The following is a 16,524-nucleotide window of genomic DNA, read 5'->3' on the forward strand; positions in this document are numbered from 1 at the left end:
GCTGCCTATTTTCTCTTTCAGGGAGGGGTTCGGAGATTCAGTTCAGAGCAGTCTGTATCTTCCTTCGCTGGGGCAAAGCAGAGAAAGGCTAGTTAGGGCTCACCGGTTCATCTGATCCGTCAGTCACCAGTCACATCACCTTCGCTTAGTTCAGCGGACTCGTGATGACACAGAATTTAAAGGAAGTAGTGGTTATGGAAGCCGCATTAAGCCAGGAAATCATCATACAGGGTGATACCGACGTTGAAGTGCCACACCTACCCAGGTCACCTGTCGCACATCCGATCTGGGAACCCCAGTTATTTCAAACCCGTGAGCCCACCACCTTTGAGCTGATGGGAATGATTGGTGACCTTCAAAGATCTGTGGCTGATCTAGCCTATGGAATGTCAGCCCTGCCACCAACTGCATCATATGCCAAAAATTTCATGTCGCAGGAGCCCCCGCTACTGGGGCGAATTGTAATTGAGCTCAGCCAACCTGAAGTTGTCTCAAGCTCCGGCAATGACATGTCGACGACAACGGGGCTTCGCACTGAAGTAGCAATCCAAACCGTCCACCAAGCTGAGGCTAGTGGAAAGAACAAGGTGAAGGTGGACACTGATCCCTATGAACAACTCCAGCAGGCTGTTGAGGCTTTGAAAGCCAGAGGACTGAATAAACAGCAGATGCTCGCTGTTGCTGTAAAAAGTGTGGATGACACTTTCCCCACTCAGAGTAAGAGCAGTTCAAGCCAAAGGAAAAATCGGGATAAGGACCATCGTACCAGAACCGTTCCTTCCAACCCTAACCTTGCGCCTGAAAAAGATCAGAAAACCAAGTTAGCACTTGCCGACCCTTTTGCTAGTGCGTCCAGCAAAAATCCACAAACCTCAAAGTATCTACCCCAAGGTCGCAGGGTCTTCCATGCCCTCTATATGCCTTTGTCTAAAGCTCTTCAAATCCTTGTTGAGAAAGGCCACCTCAAACCTCTTAAGCCTCGCCCCCTCCCGAATCCCTTTCCAGCTAAGCATGATACTACCCAGTACTGTGCGTACCATCAACAGACCGGTCACACCACCGACAACTGCTTCCAACTTCGCCACGAAGTACAGGATTTGTTTGATAACGGGGTTGTCCTCCCACCTATCTCAGCAAAGTCCATCATCACTGGGTCAGTGAACTTCGAGGATAATACAAGTATGTGATCAGGGAATGAACCACCTGCGGGCGGCACTCAGTTTACTCTAGATGTGGTGTATAGCATGCACTATTTTGAGCATTTACGAATGCTAGCTTTTGTACTTTCTGACTTGGGTATTCAGTCAGTTTTGTTGTCTTGTATATAGTCAGTCTTTTTGTATTATGTCAGTCGGGTCTGTCTTATTGTATCGAGTCAGTCCTGCTGTATAGGAGTCGGGTGATTCCGGGAGTGTTACCTCGGACATCACTATTTTGTTTTGTGTTTGTCTTTTCGCTTTCTTTTACGTCTGTTTCTGTCGTGGGGCCAGTTACACCAGAAGATCTGAATGAAACAACAGTAGTTTTCATGTTTTGTGCTTATTTCTGCTTCAAACCAGTTGTGCCAGAATTTCGAATGAGACGACAGCGCATTTCACCTACTTCTTCTGTGCTTTTAAGTCATTGCGTTGACCTAAATGTTTTTCAAAACTTTTTTGAACACTGTGGTGAAAACGAAGAGGAAGGAATTCCTCAAGTTTTGCAAAAATTTGATCAACTGAGAGAAAGAGAGGCGTGCTAAGCCTTTAATGAATGAAATCATGTTTGTTAATGTGAGTACTGAGAAAGATCCTGGCTTAATCCGGATTAGTTCTACATTGTCTTCGGCACGACGACTAGTCGCTTTCTTAAAAGATTTCAAAAAATATTTTGCGCAGTCCTACGAAGACCTATGTGGAATCGCTCTTAAGATTGTGCAGCTTAGGATCGCTCTCAGCCGCGAGACTCGACCCTTTGCTTCCAAACCTTGAACCTTAATTCAGAATGTTCAACGGTCAACCACAATGTAAGGCCCGTCTGGCCGGATCAAAAGCAGCCCAGGAACTAGGGGTAAGAATATTAGATGTGATCAAAGGAAGCTTGCAAAGCCAGATCAAAAGCAACCCTTGAACTAGGGGCAAAAATGTCATATGTGCTCGAAGAGTCAAAGATGAGTCTTTTCGGAAAACCAGGGAAGACTGGCAAGAATGCCAAATCCCAGAAGGGGGAAAGAATAAAGTATTGTTGAAGGACAACCAAGTTCCTATCCACAACACTAGGGACAAATTCACTTTCCATTGGATGGACTTCTACATCATCAGCGAACAGCAGCCATTCTCCTAGATTCAGATGGATCCGAGATCTCAAACCATTCAACATGGACAAAGCTACACTTTTACCCTTGAGAGGCTCACTGGGCCGAAAACCCGGAAGGGCGACCCAGGCAAAAGTTAGAGCAAGAAAAAGAACAAAAAGAACAAAAACAAAATGCAAAGAATGAAAAAAAAAGAAAAATGAAGAAAATGAAAAGAAAAGATGAAAAAGAAAAAAGAATAAAAGAAATGAAAAAAATTGAAAAGAAAAAAAGAACATAGCTCAGAAGGTTGAAAACCCGGAAGGGCGGCCTTGGCAAAAGTTAGAGCGCAAAAGGAGAGGTTAATACCCGAGTGTCCCTTACCCCGAACTACGTAAGGCTTGATTCCCATCTTTGGGATACGTAGGCAACTTCATTCTGAAGTCCAGCCGTAAAACACTTTAAATTCGATTGTGTCCATGTGATGGTTTTGGTCATCTTTGTCTTCTCTGTACCCGAGAGTTCGATTGTGATCGTCACTCTGAAGACTGATTACAATGCGCTGCGGTGCCATTCAAACAAGGGGCAACTTTCCGTTGCCATACAATGTGTTGCAGTGCTATTCAGACTAGGGGCAACTTTCAGTTGCCATGCAGTGCCGTTCAAACAAGGGGTAATTTTCCATTGTTTATGGGTCCAAGGTCGTGCATCTCAAGAGTAGGTTCCGTGCTCGTTGAGCAGTGGCCGTTTGCAAAAATAGTTTTTGAGAATTGTTACTGAGGTTGACTAATTCTTTCGAAAATTATTCCATTTTTCTAAAAGCTAGACCACTTCTTGGGCCCAAAAAAAGGAAAATTTTTTGGTGCTCATAACCTAACTTGCATGATTTTAAATCAGAAAATTGAACAAGCATGTTAGTCTAACTCTCATGTCGGTCAAAATTATTTTAGTAGAAAACCAAAACAAAAAATGGTCAAAATAATGAACTAGGGGCATAGTTGAGTCAAGTATTCTGTCTTTTCCCCGTTGTCAACATACTTGCCAGAAAAGGGCACCATATTTGCCGGAAAGGGGATCCTATTCACCAAGAAGGGCACAACAGAAGCTAGCAGAAAAAGGCTGAAAGCTCTCATATCCTCCGAGCAGCGAGGTATCAAGCCAAGTGCGAAGCACGAACTGGAATGGAGCAAGGTATGTCACTCCCTCATCTAGACAGATCTGATCACATCCAAACTTCCCAGCAAAGCATCATCAACCGATGTCAGTTGCAGATCTGTTGCGCGTCTGGTCGCATTGCAACCCCTCGGTAGGAGAAACTCACTGTTATGAACAAAAATGAGAAGCTGGTAGAATACCAGGGGCAAGAACCCACAACTTCCTGCTTATTCATCAACCACCTTGGGAAGGGATGAAAAATGAGAGATTAAAGAATAGAGAGATGTGCGCTGAGAGGAAAAGCAAGGAAAGGGTTTTGAGAGAAAAACCAAGCTTGAGGGCCGAGTGATGTGAGAATCACAAATAAGAAAGGGTGGGGAATAATACCCGAAAAAACTAGCTCCTCGTGCACAGAGAGGTCTCTTGCCATAAGAACACGTCTGTGTGTCGTGTTAGTCGTTTTGTTTGTCTCGATCCTTGTTTTGAGTCATTTTGGGTGTCTATAGATGTGTTTAGGTTGTCTTACCTTGTCTTTCTCTTTGTTGTTGAGTTGTGATGTGCTGTGTTCATCATAGGCTCAATACCCAGTTGAGAACTTATTCTCACTCTCAATTTCAAAAAATCGTTTGGTACTCTGAGTGCCGTGCTGTTTTCCACATTTGTGCAAAACAAGATTTTGTTCTTGCAAAAACCATAGGCTTCAACCCGGGTCATGTGGGAACAGTAAAACCAGGACCTATCTGAAGCTATATAGGTTCCAGACTTCAAAGCAAAAGAAAAAAAGGAAAATGTCGGGCATCTGAGTTTGTTTCAACTTTTGCAAGTTCCGTCATCGCATCCTGTATGTTCAGAATGAGCTGTGTGTTCAAAATTAAAAGAATACTGTGTTATGAGCCGTATGTTCAGATCGAGCAGTGTTGTGTTATGAGCTGCGTGTTCAAAATTGAAATGTGTGATCTGCATGTTCAGAATTGAAATGTGTGAGCTGCGTGTTCAAAATGAAGTGAATGAGCTACGTGTTCATAAATGAAAATTTATGAGCTACGTGTTCAGAATTTAGAATGAGCTGCATACAAATAAAAACGTATGAGCTGCGTGTTCAAAATTGAAATGTGTGAGCTGCGTGTTCAAAATGAAGTGAATGAGCTGTGTGTTCAGAAATAAAAATTTATGAGCTGTGTGTTCAGAATTAAGAATGAGCTGCGTGCAAATGAAAATGTATGAGCTGCGTGTTCAACATGAAGTATATGAGCTATGTGTTCAGAATTGAAACGTGTGAGCTGCGTGTTCAACATATGAGCTGTGTGTTCAGAATAAAAAGTGTGAGCTGCGTGTTCAAACATATGAGCTGTGTGTTCAGAATTGAAATATGCGAGCTGCGTGTTCAACATGAAGTGTATGAGCCGTGTGTTCAGAATTGAAATGTGTGAGCTGCGTGTTCAACATGAAGTGTATGAGCTGTGGGTTCAGAATCGAAATGAATTGTGTGTTCAGAATAAGCCGTGCGCCCCAAACGAGCCGTGTGCCCCAAAATATGCTGTGTGCCCGAAAATATGTTGTGTGCCCGAAATGAACTGTGTGTTCAGAATAAGCCGTGTGCCCCCAAATGTGCTGTGTGCCCCAAAATGTGTTATGTGCCCGAAATGAACTGTGTGTTCAGAATAAGCCGTGTGCCCCAAATGAGCCGTGGGCCCGAAATGAGCTGTGTGCTCGAAAAATGAGTCGTGTGCTTGAAATGAGCTGCGTGCCCGAATTGTGCTGTGTGCCCCCAAGATGTGCTGTGTGCCCTAAAATGAGCTGTGTGCTCGAAAAATGAGCTGTATGCCCCCAAGATGAGCTGTGTGCTCGAAAAATGAGCCGTGTACCCAAAATGAGCTGTGTGTCCCCAAGATGTGCTGTGTGCCCTAAAATGAGCCGTGTGCCCGAAAAATGAGCTATGTGCCCCCAAGATGAGCTGTATGCCCGAAATGAGCTGTGTGCTCGAAAAATGAGCCGTGTGCCCAAAATGAGTTGGGTGCTCAAAAAATATGCTGTGTGCCCTGAAATGAGCCGTGTGCCCGAAAAATGAGCTGTGTGCTCTCAAAATATGTTGTATGCCCAAAATGGACTGTGTGCTCGGAAAATGAGCTGTGTGCCCAAAATGTGTTGTGTGCCCGAAAAATGAGCCGTGTTCCCAAAAAAAGAGCTGTGTGCTCGAAAAATAAGCTGTGTGCCCGAGATATGCTGCGTGCCCAAAATGTGCTGTGTGCCCCAAAATGTGTTGTGTAAAATGAGCTGCGTGCCCAAAATGAGTTGTGTGCCCAAAGGAACTGTGTGCCCAGATAAACAGAGTGCCCAGATAAATAGAGTGCTGTGTTTCGAGCTGCGTGTCGAATGAATTGAATATTATGTTGTAAGCTGCTTGCCAAACAAACAAAGTGTTGTGTTGTGAGCTGTGTGCCGAATAAACCAAATACTGTGCTATGAGCTGCGTGTTCAGAATGAGCAGTGTGCTGATCCGAGCTGTGTGTTCAAAGTGAACAGAATACTGTGTTGACAGTTTCACTGTTTCAGGCCAAAATGGCGATCAGAAGTGCTCTCCCTGAGTACCATTCCCAGTCAAAGTTATCTTGGCTATGTTTGCAATGAGGGAAAGTTGTGAATATGATCAGGAAGGAAAACGGCATTTGTGGTTTTTGCATGCAGAAGTTACCCCTTGTCAGCATTTCAGAACCTTTATATTGTGAGTTGAAGGTAAGTATTCGAAGAATACAAGAAGAGATCCCCATCAGAGTAAAGCGGTTTACCGCCACTCACTCCATGAGGTGCTTTCTAAAGTGCTGCTTTGTCTGTTTATTGCATTCCCTAAACATCATGCTCTACATTGCTTGTAACATGTACTGCATCATCGCACTTATTGCGTTTATTTGCATCTTGTGTCATCTTGTATCATTTATCCTTTTGCGTCAAGTTGCGTTTAGGATCGTTGTCCTCCAAGACTTTCTCAGGTTGTGCCGAGCACACAGCTGATAGTTTTTCGGACCTCCTCTCACGATTTCAGTGTGGTTTGAGTGTCCCGTTCCTCACACGATTTCAGCGTGTTTGTAATTCATCTCAGGTTGTGTTGTGTATGCACCTGGGTGGTTGTGTTGGACCTCCTCTCACGATTTCAGCGTGGTTTGAGTGTCCCGTTCCTCACACGATTTCAGTGTGTTTGGAATTTATCTCAGGATGCCTGATGTGCGGGCCTGGGCGGGTTTTATCTCAAGTTGCGTTGTGTACATACCTAGGGGTTGTTTTCGGACCTCCTCTCACGATTTCAGCGTGGTTTGAGTGTCCCTTTCCTCACACGATTTCCTCACACGATTTCAGCGTGTTTGGAATTTATCTCAAGTTGTGTTGTGTACACACCTAGACTGTTTGTTTTCGGACCTCCTCTCATGATTTCAGTGTAGTTTGAGTGTCCCTTTCCTCACACAATTTCAGCGTGTTTGGAATTCATCTCGGGTTGCATTGTGTACACACCTGGGCAGTTGTTTTCGGACCTCCTCTCACGATTTCAGCGTGGTTTGAGTGTCCCTTTCCTCATACGATTTCAGCATGTTTGGAATTTATCTCAGGTTGTGTTGTGTCCGCACCTAGGCGGTTTGTTTTCGGACCTCTTCTCATGATTTCAGCGTGGTTTGAGTGTCCCTTTCCTCACACGATTTCAGCGTATTTGGAATTCATCTCAGGTTGCGTTGTGTACGCACCTAGGCGGTTGTTTTCGAGCCTCTTCTCACAATTTCAGTGTGGTTGGAGTGTTCTTTTCCTCACACGATTTCAGCGTGTTTGGAATTCATCTTAGGTTGCGTTGTGTATGCACCTAGGCGTTTGTTTTCAGGCATCTTCTCACGATTTCAGTGTGGTTAGAGTGTCCCCTTCCTCACACGATTTCAGCGTGTTTGGAATTTATCTCCGGTTGCGTAGAACGTGCTCCTGATTGGTTTTCTTTGTTCTGCCTCCTCTCACGATTCTAGCGTGGTTGGAGTGTATTACCCCTTTTGCATCTATTGCTCTATCCGCTACATCCATTGCATCATATCTGTTATATGCTAGTCTAGGAGACCTTAAATCCTCTGGTCTAGGAGACCTTAAATCCTGCATCTTTATTCGCACTGCCTTGTGCACTTTCCGGTCTAGAAGACCTTAAATCGTCTAAAGGTGCAATTCCTTTGGTGTTTGTCGTGCCCGAACGACTTCTGGTGGTCTGGTATAGCCACCTACCTGTGTTAGCGGTGAGTTCCTGGGAGATCAACTGAGACGGTAGAAACTAGAGTTCGAATGGCTTATGCCTAGAACGCAAAGGTTTAGGATTTCCGAGACTAAAGTCTGGTTTAAATACCTAGGGGTATGTCCTCGGCTTGAAATCTGTATGGCAGCCCCATAGATTGAGATAGCATGTGTATGCGCCTCAATTCTAGATACTGAACCAACCTAGTCTGTCACCCTGTTAGAGAATAGAAAAAGCTGTGACCATAGTCAGAGAGAAAAGTAGTACCTGCGGTTCAAGTGAGAATGAGGGGATGGTCCCCAGCAGCATGAGGTAGGTCATTGCCAATTGCCCCTGTAAGGTACTTTCACTTCCTAGCTATTACATTGCATTTTTACATTGCATTGCATTGCATAAATCCTAAATTTTCAAACCGGCTTCGCGTAGCGTATAAGTCCAATTATCAAATCGACTTCGCGTAGCGTATAAGTCTAATTGTCAAATCTTCCTGCATAACATTTTGCATCCTGCCCCTGAACTACGCTGGTTTGATTCCTTGCAATGGGATACGTAGGCAGCCTGTGGGCGCAACCATTTATTCATCTGTATTTTGTTTGTTTGTCCAAGTCTTTAGCCTTGTCAAAAATGGGTCGTCTCTGGGCTTTGACATTCACTCCCATCACTTCTTGACTTCCAAGTTCTATCTAAGAAGAGCAACTGTAGACACCTCATTTTTTATCGCCTTTAAGACTTGGGCACTACTGATGGTTTACTTGGTGGAGAAAGTTGTGCCGGGCAAAGGTTCAAATTTCTTCGGCAAGAGGAGAATCAAATCCCAACCTCACACCCCATTTTGGACCAAAGCTATTTTGAATGGTGTTTAGACCTTAAAACCCTTTCTTTTAAAATATTTTGAAAATAAAGTTCCTATGATGTTCCGACGCTCGCATTTCGTTAAATGTTGTGCTTTTCGGTAAATCGAGCGAGGACAAAGTGGAAATGAATGAAAGAGAGATGAAATCTTTGAAAAATGTTTCAAAACACCTTGTTTATGGGTTTTGGAGTTGAGGAAAATTGGAGAAGAGGGAAGAAACCAAGTTGAAGAAGAAGGTGGACATGAATCGCTAAGAGAAAGTCGAGCGGTCCTCGCTAAATCAGGCTTATTTGTCTATACACTTGGATTTAAGCTATGAGGCCACCACCGTTGAAAAGAAGACTTTTGGGGATTCATTTTGCACTCAAGAATCTCCTAAAACCAACTCCAGATGGGGGAGATATGGTTGGTTGAAGTAGGGCATCAATCCAGTTGGACCGAATCTGCGCGGCTTCACCAAAATAGGCATAACTTTTTGCACAGTTGGAATTTTAATGCAAGGATGGCACCATTGGAAAGATAACTTCTGGGGATTCATCATAGGGGGTGGCCGACCACCTCGGACCTTTTGACCTGGTCGGCCAATCAGGACAAGTGGTCGGCCGACCACTTGAACTGGTCGGCCAGCTCTCTGCAGATTTGTCTCAGTGAGTGTGTTCCAGCTGTGCCAGCTGGGAGGCATTTGCTGCATCCTCCATACACGTGTAAGGAGGATGTTTAATCTTGGTTTTAAGCTTCCAAGAGAAGCTTTGGCCTCTCTTCTCTATAAAGGAAGCCCTCCCCCTCTATTGCAAGGGTTCAGATTTTGGTTAGGGCTAAACACTATATCTCTCTTTGTATCTCTTCATTTGAGCCTTGAAAGAGTGAGATTCTTGGACCCTTTGCACACCACCTCACAACCACACATTTCCACCATTGCTTGGTTTCAGAGGCTAAGGGTTGAGTTTTGGTCCAGAAGCTGCTGGTCTTTGCTGAGCTACAAGGGTAACCATTTTCTCCCTTTTTGAGCATCATTTTGATCCTTGTTTTAGCCATACTTGCAAGCATATTTGAGCTTTGTCATAAACTGAAAAAAGTCTTATTTTGAGCTTCTTAACATGTTTGTTTAAGGTCATTTTTCTGTTGGGGGTCATCTACCCCCTTGCATGCTTCATTTCACCTTGTTTTGAGCCATGCCTTAGAGCCTTTGCATTGACCTTTGTTTGGCCTTCTTGCCACTGAAATCCAATGGATTTTTAGTGGCTAGCACGCTATTTTGAGTGCCAAAATCAGAGAGGGGTGACCCTCTCTCTCCTTGTTTTGATTTCTAGCGTATTTGGCCTAACAAAGGAGCCCTTACTTGCATGCTTCCTAGCCTCATTTCAGGCCTTTTTCAGTGAGTTTAGGACCTGCATGAGCTCTGTCCAAAGCTATTTTTGCCATATTAGATGTCCTTCTTGCATATGTAGAGCAACCTTTTTCATGGCCTTTCAAAGGAGCACCTCATTCTAGCATGTGTTGACTAAGTTTCAGTGGGTTTTTGGTCATATTTTGGCCTCCCATGTTTCTTTTTTTGGCTGGTTTGGTGGCCTCTTATATGCTTCATATGGTCATAGTGTAAATCATGGTTCACTAGCTTGTATTGCATGATGTTTTGCCCCCCTTTCCTAGCATATTTTGGCCATGATCCAAACTAATTTTATTCATATTTTAGGCTGCCTTAGCTCTGTTTGAAGTGTTTTGGGTCATGCATGCATTGTTGTATATGGTCATAGTTCAATCAAGCTTACTAGCTTTGCATATCGGGTCCACTACCATGCGTTGTTTGGGCCCTAGGCATGTTTTGGCATCATCGAGAGTGATATTTCAGACCTTATACTTGTGCCATGTTCCCATGTTTTCCACTATTTAAGTGCATTTGAGAGTTGTGCTTGTATGCCTCATTTACCGATCATTGTATGAGCTTCATTTGAATGCATTCCGAGCCACCATCCCAACACATTTTGCCACTGATTTTGGTCTACATAGGGACTATTTGGGGTTGGTTCCATCATTTGAGCATTGTTTTGCATACCTATAGTGTAATCCATTTCACTAGTTTCGATATCCGGGCCATCTAGCATGCATTGTGTGAGGTGTTTGCATGTTTCGGGACCATCTTTTATGCCATTTCAGAGCCGGATCATGTGCCATTCTATGCCATATTCCATCCCTTGCCATGCCTTATTAGAGTTGCGCTTTGTGCCTTAGGTTCGGTTCCTTGCGTTGGGCATGTTTGCATGAGTGTTCTTGCCTAATTTCATTGTGTATGGCCACTGATTTGGATGTGGCTGAGGCCCATCCATCTTGGTTTAAGTCCATCTTGCATTGCATATGCCATATTAGTCCATGTTGTTACATGATTAACCATTGCATTGTGTATGCCTTGATTATTTCATTATTAGTCTCCACATGTGCATTGCATATGCCATAGTTTAATCCATGTGCATTGAGTATGCCATGTGTAGTTCATAGCATTATGTATGCCATTTACACGCTTGCATGTCATTCCTTGCATGCCATTTACACGCTTGCATGTCATTCCTTGCATCTTTGTATCATTTAGTCGCATTACATTAGGATTGCATGCTAGAAATTGCATTGAGCATGCCATTCTTGTTTCATCATGTTTGGGATAGGAGTTAGCCCAAACATGGGAAACAAGGAGTGTTTCATACTCCAAGTGATGAAACGTGCCTCGATTCCCGATCGCCGACACTCTTGACTATCCATGATAGAATTGTTGGCCTTAGATGTTTATTTGTGCATTTATGTCACACTAAGTCGTGTAATCTGACTCCTTGGCCATCATGCATCGAGATGTGTGATTGGTGGTCCAAGGATCAAGGGTTACACTCCCTAGAGCCTATGCTATGATGGGAGAGTGGCCGTGCACACATTTGTTGAAAATACCTTGCTATGCCCCTCTCTTGCTTTGTGTTGCGGGAAACCAGGAACAGGAGGCAGAAACTGGTCGACCGACCAGCTTTTCTAGCAGGCCAACCACCTCTTTTGGTCTCCACCACAAAAGGTGGTCAGTAGGTGGTCTCCAAGGCCAAGGGCTGGTCGGCAGCCTTCCCACAGCTTCCCAGGATGGAGTTTCAGCCTTCTGGAGCCTTGTGTAGTGTTCTGAGGTCAATTACAAACAAAGGCAAGTCGGAGCATTGCGATGGATTTCCCGCCAAAGCAATTCAAGCATGCATGCATTCATTGCCATCCAAGGCAGAGTTGAGGCAGTCCATTTCATGTAGCTTGCATGATAGTTTTATTGCTTACTTAGTTAAGTAGTCAGTATTATGTAATAATTAGCTGTAGTTAGTTATTCATTTTGTTGTGTATTATTTATTCGGACCCTCCGAGAGAGGGCAATGTTGTAATAAGTGTGCGTGCGTGTGTGAATGCCTTCCAACCCCACGCCTTTCTCCCTTTTATTTATTAGCTTTTGATGGTTAGTTTAGGGCATGTTTCAATTAGCATACTTATGCTCGCTTGTTTGCATCATTCATCTGTATTGCATGCACCGGGCTCGGCGCATCATGCTAACTGCGTTGTATTTGAATTCCAAGTTGAATACATGTTATATGTTGCATTTCATATGCAATGTTTAGAATAGCCAAGCCTATCCTAGTTGCATTTTTGCATGTGTTGCATTAGCCATCTTAACATGAACTAGTATCATGCATTGATTACTAACTAGTTTCTGTTTTGGCTTGGAGTACTTGGTAAGTATTTATGCTTTAGCATCCTTGTATGTGTGTGAGTGACTGCCATGATAGCATGCTTATCATGAGACTATGTGCTTATGTGATATACCTGCCTAAATGTCTGTGGGTGGAGGTTGGGTTATTTGAATTGGAACGATGCATTGAATGAGAGTTTTAAGCCCACTCGAGAGTGGCAAAATCATGTTTTCTAAGCCCACCCGAGGGTGGCAAAATCCGCATTTTAGCCTACTTGCGAGTAGCAAACCACTTTAAAAAAAAACGAACATGAAATGCTTTGTTCCAACTCAGGCGGTCTAGTCTATACTTGTATATTGTGCGCATCTCATAGTAATTCTAGGCTAATAATCGGAATAAGAGCACATAATGTTTTCAAAACTCGATATCATGGTTAGTAGAGGGCAATCTTTGATCGGGCGAGCGGGGGTGCTCACGAAGTGACCATCCCCAATCGTACCCAAGTTCCCGAGCCGAGGTAACTTTGGTGATGACGGACATGTGGCCTTAGGCATGAGTCAGGGTTTCCTAAATTCTCCCAAAATAAAATATTTAGGTGGCGACTCTGTATCTGGCAAAGCAGCCCATGTTTGGCACTTCTTTCTAGAAATCAGTTTTTCAAAACGATTTGCTGGATTTGGACTCTTTGATGATTCATCGGTCTTGCATTGCACTCTGCGAGATTAGATACAGGACCGTGACATTTGTGTCCTGAACTGTAGTAAGCCCAATGAAGAAAACGGGATTCCCTCCCGAGACGTTCGGGGACGTCTACACATGGCTAACTTAGCGTATTCATTTAGACCCTCCTTCGAGAGGGCGAATTTTGTAATAAGTGTGCGTGTGTGCGATGCATGCCTTTCAACCCCACGTCTTTCTCCCTTTTACTTATCTGCTTTTGATGGTTAGTTTTAGGGCATGTTTCAATTAGCATCCTTATGCCTGCATGCATGCATCCATTCATCTGTCTTGCATGCACCGGGCTCGGCACATCATACTAACTTCATCGTATTTCAATACCGATTTGAATACATGTTATAAAGTTGCATTTCATATGCCATCTTAGAATAGCCGAGCCTATTTCTAGTTGCATTTTGCATGCATTGCATTAGCCATCTTAACATGAACTAGGATCATACATTGATTACTAACTAGTTATTGTTTTGGCTCGGAGTACACTGTAAGTGTTTATGGTTTAGCATACTGCATGTGTGTTAATGTTGCCATGAAAGCATGCGTACCATGAGAATAATTGCTTATTTGATTAACTGCCTGAATGCCTGTGAGTGAAGGTTGGATTGCTTGAATTGGAACAATTCATTGAAATCCTCGATTTAGCCTACCTGCGAGTAGCAAACTTCAAACTGTTTTTAAACAAACAAATATGCAATGTTTTGTTCCAACGTAGGCGATCTAGTCTATACTTGTATGCTGTGCGCATCACATAGTAATTCTATGTTACACCGGAATAAGAACACATGTGTTTTCAAAAACAAGATATCATGTTAGTAAAGGCCGATCTTTGATCGGGCGAGTGGGGGTGCTCATTGCATGACCTTCCCCTCTCGTACCCAAGTTCCCGAGCTAAGGCAACTTTGGTGATGACGGACACGTGGCCTTAGACACGAGTCAGGGTTTCCTAAATTTTTCCAAAATAAAATATTTAGGGGGCGACTCTGTATCTGGCAAAGCAGTCCATGCTTGGCACTTCTTTACAAAAATCAGTTTTCCAAAATGATTTGCCGGATTTGGACTCTTTGGTGATTTATCGGTCTTGCATTGCACTTTGCGAGACCAGATTCAGAACCGTGACATTGAGTCCAAACTGTAGTAGTAGCTAATAACAACAATTCGCGCCCTCGCGCGCGGAGTGGAGTTCCGAGCGGTCTACAGATGCTTCCGCTTGGCCATTTGCTTGGGGGTATGCTGGTGTAGAGTTGTAAAATTTTATCTTGTATTCCTCACAAAAGCCTCTAAAGATTTTGCCGTTGAACTGAGTGCCATTGTCGGATATTAGAGCCTTTGGTATGCCGAATTGGGTTATGATATTCTGCCAGATGAACTTCTTAACATCTTTCTCCTTTATTGATGCGAGTGCTTCAGCTTCTACCCACTTCGTGAAGTAATCCATTGCTGCGAGAAAGAACTTTCTGTTGTCGGGTGCTGTTGGAAGTGGCCCTACTATGTCCAAACCCTACATCGCAAAGGGCCATGGGCTAGTTAATGGTAGAAGCTCTCTGGCTAGTTGATGTATTTGGTGTGCTAACTTTTGACATTTCTCGCACTTCTTGACATACTTCTCTGAATCTGCTTGCATGTAAGGCCACCAATATCCTTGTGAAATTGCTCTGTAGGCCAATGATCTTCCCCCTTGGTGGCTTCCGCATACGCCTTCATGTATCTCGAACAAGAATGCCTCGACCTTGCTAGGATGGACACATTTCAAGTAAGGTCCTGTGAAGGATTTTTGTATAACGCCAATGACGGAGATAGCTAAAATTGATGTGACTTTGCTCTGATCTTGTTGGCCTCTTTCTTCTCTTCAAGTAAGATGTCGTCTTTTAAGAATACAATAACGGGATCCATCCATGAAGGGCCTAATTCGGCACAACATACCTTTGTTACTTCGGGTTCTTCAATACTTGGTCTGGGTAAGAAGTCGATCAGTAATGGATGTGGGATAGATGTGTCTGCCATGGAGGCAAAACCTGCCAGTTCGTCTGCCATGTTGTTTTCGTCTCGGCCGATCTGCTCTATTCGCACTACTTCGAACTTCATGATCTCCTTTCTGACTAACTCTTGGTACTTAGCCATCCTCTCATCTTTTGCCTCGTAGTCGCCTGAAATCTAATTTACTACCAGCTGGGAGTCACTGAAAACCATTAGCTCGGTGGCTTTCATGAAGAGTGTTGATTTTAGGCCTGCTAGATGTGCTTCGTACTCTGCCTCATTGTTTGATGCTGGGAAGCCAAGGTTGACTGCTTGTTCCACTACCAAACCATCTGGTGAGATGAGGACTATGCCAAGTCCTGCACCGTGCCTATTGGATGCTCTATCCACGAAGAGCTTCCACATCTCTCCAACGAATAGCTTCCAGCAAGTGGAGGGGTCGGATGATGTCTTGGGGTCATGAGTGTTGCTGATATTTTCTTCCAAGTTCATGCCTACTGTTGGGGTTTGCTCTTCACTATTTGATTGTACCAAGTTTTCACTTGTTGATGGGTCTTTGCCGGGTATAGCACGGTCTGCCTCTTCCTTCCTTTCTTCAATCCGGTATGCCTTGGGATGTGGCCGGGCATCTTGTTTTGGGGGTTGCGCAATTCCTGCGGCACTTTCCATCCCTTTTTCGGTTGTATCAGTTAAGTCAACTAAGCAGATATGATGGCTTCCTGGTGTGAACTCAGCCACAAATTCTACCAGAGCTTGGGCTTTTATTGCGGTTTTGGGTTAAAACTTGATGTCGAACTGTCCCAATTCCACCGCCCATTTCAAGATTCATCCAGAAAAGTCCGCCCTCTCAAACAAAGCTTTTAAGGGAAAAGCTGTCAGGATGATTATGGTGTGGGCGTGGAAGTAATGTGATAACTTCCTTGAGGCCATCACCAAAGCTAAGGCCAGCTTTTCCAGTGGTAGGTACCTAGTTTCTACCCCTAGCAAGGTCTTGCTAACATAAAAGATAGGCAAGTGTTGGATTCCTTCTGCTCTGACCAACACTGCGCTGACTGCATGCTGTGAAACTGTTAAGTATAAAAAGAGTTCTTCTCCAGGTACTGGGGTTACTAGCAATGGAGGAGAAGTCATGTAGTCTTTCAGGCTCTCTAGGGCGTGATCACATTCTTCATCCCACTTAAATTTGGCCTTCAATGCTTGGAAGAATGGTCGACATTTGTCTGATGACTGACTTATGAACCGGTTGAGTGCGGCGCTAGACCAGTGAGATGCTGCACCTCTTTTACTGTGCTGGGTCTCTCTAGATCCTGGATTGCTTTGATCTGAGAGAGGTCTGCTTCTATACCTCGGTTGGTCACTAGGAAGCCAAGGAATTTGCCTGATCCTACGCCGAACGCACACTTAGATGCATTTAGACGCAACTTGTTCTTCTTTAGGATTTGGAACATTTTGTCTAGGTCCCTGAGATGGTCTTTCTCATCCTTGCTTTTGACCACCATGTCATCTATGTAAGCCTCCATTGTTTTTCCTAACAATGGTTCAAACATTTTGGTGACCATCCGTTGAAATGTGGCCCTTGCATTTT

The sequence above is a fragment of the Camellia sinensis genome, chromosome 4 (assembly GCF_055761805.1).
Source record: "Camellia sinensis isolate YWXY chromosome 4, ASM5576180v1, whole genome shotgun sequence".
Taxonomy (NCBI): Eukaryota; Viridiplantae; Streptophyta; class Magnoliopsida; order Ericales; family Theaceae; genus Camellia; species Camellia sinensis.